This window comes from Heterocephalus glaber, unplaced genomic scaffold, assembly GCF_053883595.1.
Source record: "Heterocephalus glaber isolate CG9 unplaced genomic scaffold, H.glaber_assembly_v1.0 deba00001577, whole genome shotgun sequence".
NCBI classification, from domain to species: domain Eukaryota; kingdom Metazoa; phylum Chordata; class Mammalia; order Rodentia; family Bathyergidae; genus Heterocephalus; species Heterocephalus glaber.
This window is the reverse complement of record NW_028258358.1, coordinates 14,034,095-14,038,439: the sequence shown is the minus strand read 5'-3', so window position 1 is coordinate 14,038,439 and position 4,345 is coordinate 14,034,095. Positions and strand designations below refer to the sequence as shown.

Genomic DNA, 4,345 nt, shown 5'->3' with positions numbered 1-4,345 from the left:
AATATGAGCCTGTGCAGCCCCTCTTTCGAGTATATACTTTTAGCCTTTATGTTTTAATTCTCCTCAAAAAAAATGGGTGACATTTATCTTTTAAATAATAAAGACAAAAATTTTAGATTTTCCTGGGCCCACAAATACACTTTTAGTCTATCAGTAGCTCCCACGCTCCCACATTAGTTGAGCAGGGACTGACCTTGTGCAGACAAGTTATATCCAAAGGGAGGAAAGGAGTTGCTGTATGTAGATCCTTTTTCAAGTGCATTATGAGAACAAAAGGGTATTGATATCATAATATCATTATATACATGGGAAATTTCAGAGGTCCCCAAAGGGCAAGTGAACAGGCCAAAGATCTATTTATTGATTGCTTGCATAGAAAATATTACCAAGACAGTCAAACCATGGCTTTCCCACCTTTGTGTCTGAACTGGTTTTGTCTCTTTCAAATGTGTCTCAAAAAGAGGTTTGTCTCAAGAAGAGATGAAACTTGATGATGTATTATGGTTTATATGTAAATATTTTGGCACTTAGCAAATAGGATGCTTCCCTGACATTACTTTTCATATTTAATGTTTTCATAGTACAGAACTTAAAAAATAATTAAAAGGAGAAGAAATGATCTAAAAATATGTGTTCAATAATCACCCTGCATCACCTGACAGCTAAAATCATATATGATGTTTAGTTTACCACGAGTTCTTAGAATTTTGAGAGTCAAGGGATTTTTTGAAACTAGAGATGATTTCACTCACCAGAATACACATAAGTAAATTTTTCCAATTTCTTTATTGGGCCAATGATTCTTTAAAAATCTATCCACAAACTTCCAATTTAAATAATTCCACTTCATCCTCTATATTTTTTAATTCATTAAATGGCATGGACCAGAGATGTAAATGATGTATCTACTATATGTTAGTGTTAATAATGACTATTATCACAACACTAATAATCACTTTCACTTATTTTGTAGTTAATATGTGCTATCTTCGGTGATCATGTATAACACATACTGCTATTACCGTCATTTTACATATTGGATATCTAAGGGCTGTAGGGGATAACTTCCTTCAAATAAATGCTGAAGCCAAGTTTTGGAATTAGTTTGTCATATTCCACAGCTCCTGTGCTCTATGAGGCCAATTAGCACACTGTAACTGTTCAATAAGCATTTGCTGCTGTTACAATCAGTATTGCTATTTAAATATGAAGGTGGAACTTGTAAGAAAGCAAACAACACATAAGCAAAGTTTTTTTTCTTAAATAAGTGAAAATCGGTTTTTCTTTGACTTAATAATTGTATCCTTCTGCTCTAGGTTCTAATAGTTAGATAATGGATCTTTTCAACCATTATATGTCTTCACCTCCAGCTGGGGACACATTATTTTTATTGTGGTCCATTATCTGGCCATTAGAGGCCACAAGTGTGTCCCCTGACCCTCTGCTTCACATTATGCTGAAGAAAACAAGTAGAAAATGTGGAGGCAGCAGCTTTTCCAGCATCAGAAGTAAAAGAAGCTCCAGAGCCTCCTATATTGAGAACATTCATTTTCCTCTTGCTGTAAAGTCCATCACACAAGACCTGAGGACAAAACTTAGTCGTAGTTCCACTTTCTGCCTTTTCTTCTTGTCACATCAAGATGTCAAATCCAGCAACAGCGAAACTCTGCTCTGGATCCATATTTTCTTTTTCATTTGAGCAAGGGCTTTGAATTGCTCAGACATTTGCTGAATGTGTTCAATAGTGAAATTTTTATATCTTGTTGCCCATACCACTGGCACCCAAACTTCAAACTTTTATGTAATTTAGAGATACTCTCACTATGGACTTGTATGGCATGCCGTTGTTTTCAGAATTGAAGTGAAGTGAACTATAATTAATTCCAATTAGACACTTATTTTCCAGAACTTTGTACCACCTGAAATAACTGAAAGTGCTATGGGATGATATATAAATAGCACTCCCAGTTATTTGCTAACAGAACCTAGGTAAATCTGTCAAGATTATTTTTATTCTCACCCAGAGAAACAGAAAATTTACAGGGGTCAGTTAACTCCAAACATGGTTCAAAATTCTGGACATCACTGGAAGAAAGTTGTTGGTTTGTCAGTTGCTTTCAAGTCAGCTTTTTAATTTGGTTCTAAAAATGAATATAATCTATAAACCTACTCTTTTTATTTTAATCCACATCACCTCTGATTTTTTAAAGGCCTGTCTAACTCCTTTGCCAATCCCTGCTAATCTCATTGTTTGCATCTCAGTTTATTCTACTCTTGGCAAAGTTGTATATATAGCCAAAATATATAGCCTATTTAAAGTAAAATAAAGGCTTTTGGAAGATCGAGACCTGTACTTGAATATATGATATAGAATGTTTTCCCTATATTTTCAGGAACCCTAAAATAGATGACTTTTTCCTCTCATCAACCACTTTTGTATCTCATTACTCTCTTTCTCCTCTGATACCCTTTCCACCCTGTAACTCTTGGTGAAAAGCATGCACATGAGTGAATATTATCATCCTTTAAAAAGTCAAATCCACATATTTGATAGCAGATATATCAGTGTGTTGTGGCTTATATCTAGATGTCTCCCCAAAGCCTAATATGCTCATAGATAGGGCTTTTGAGAGTGACTGGATCATGGGTGTGTGATGCTGGATTAGTCCACTGATTAGTTTAGCATGGTTCTGAGTGTGGAATGACAGACTTACTAAAGAGGGAAGATGTACCCTGGGTGTTGATGACACCAATCAATAGTCTTGAAATAAAAAGAGAAAGAAAAGTCCTTGTTCCAGCTGTGAAGAGCCAGTCCCTCAGTGGTTTGGGGCCCGAGGACTCACCCACTGCCCTCACCACTCCAGACCACCACCCTCGGGAAGCCAGACACCTAGCACTGGAGGCCCCTACCTGGGACATCTGGCCGCCACACTCCAGGACTCCAGGCTGCTGCCTAGGACTCTGGACGCCCACCCAGGATGCCCAGCTGACCATGTCCAAGGCCTTCCTGCCACTTGACCAGTGGAATTTACGGCCCAACAGGTATAGCTTTGGAATCAAGCCCTTGTGACCCTCCAAGGGCAAGCACCATTTTCCTGAACAAATGTCAAGCATACGTGGATGCTCAGAGGATATGCAACAATTTCATCGATGAATCTCCAGGGCAGCTTACTAGGAGGTACATCTCCTGCTCAATGATATTTCTAGATGACATCACACTCAGTCAGGCTAATGATAGAATAACAGCAGAATGTGTGAGCATAGCTTTATATTACCTCATAAAGAACAGAGATGCAAACAGATGCCTGGATATTTTTGATGAGCAATTGCATCCACTCACAAGAGAAAAGCTTCCAGAGGAATACTTTGAGCTTGATCCTGAACACATGCATATTTACAAATTTATTGCTAGTACTTTTAATGCCACATGGTTACCAACTGAAGGTGCAATAATAACCTTGGTCTTCTTAGAAAGGCTTTTGTCGTATGCTGAGATTGACATCTGTCCCACTAAGTGGAGAAGGATAGTCCTGGGAGCTATTATTCTTGCCTGCAAGGATTGGGATGATGAGACTCTGTGGAATGTGGAGTTCTGCTGGATCTTCAAGGGTGTTACACTTGAAGACATAAATGAGTCGGAAAGGCATTTCTTGGACCTGATGAAGTTTAATGTTAATGTGCCTATCAGTGTTTATGCCAAATACTACTTTGATCTTCACATTTTAGCATTTGAGAATGGTGTGTGCTGCAAGCATGTGCCTCTTACCAAAGAGCACAAGACCTAGAGATCATGACACAATTGTGTGAAGAGAAAGACTTGTGCCGAGCAGCTGTGAGATCATCCAGTGATGACAATTTTGTTGGGGTTTTTGTCTAATACCATCCTCTCTTAAAAGTAAGAAATGGGACCTAAGACATTATTTACAAAAGCTGGAGAAATACCACCTCCCCCCCTAAAAAAAATAGAAAAGTTAATATTTTCACTAAAAGGAGGGCCAGGAATTAGCTCAGTGGTTCCACTGCCTGCATCGCAAGCTCAAGATCCAGAGTTTGATCCCCGGTTCCAAAAAATAACTAAAAGGAAAGACCTTGAATTCAAGCAACTCCTGGACAGTGTTAGCTGCACTGCGTGGGAAAGAAAGAGACCTTGTCAAAGCAGCAACACTTCCTGTCCTCATTGATATGAGCAGAGTTGCAAGGACTTCAAAGCAGAAGCTCCGAGCTGACACTAAGCTGACTGCTTAGTTAGCAGGGCAGTACCTGTGATCCCTATGAGGCTTTTGAAATAGGAGTTTAAATTTAAATGAATGTAAAGTATTAATTAATTTTTAAATTAGATTTTAAC

The 4,345-nt window shown here is 38.3% G+C and overlaps 1 pseudogene; it reads left to right on the top strand.

Annotated features, from left to right (window-relative positions):
- The first annotated feature begins 2,701 nt into the window (after window positions 1-2,701).
- Window positions 2,702-3,877, top strand: LOC101714365 (cyclin-Y-like protein 1 pseudogene; annotated as a pseudogene).
- The last annotated feature ends 468 nt before the right edge of the window (window positions 3,878-4,345 follow it).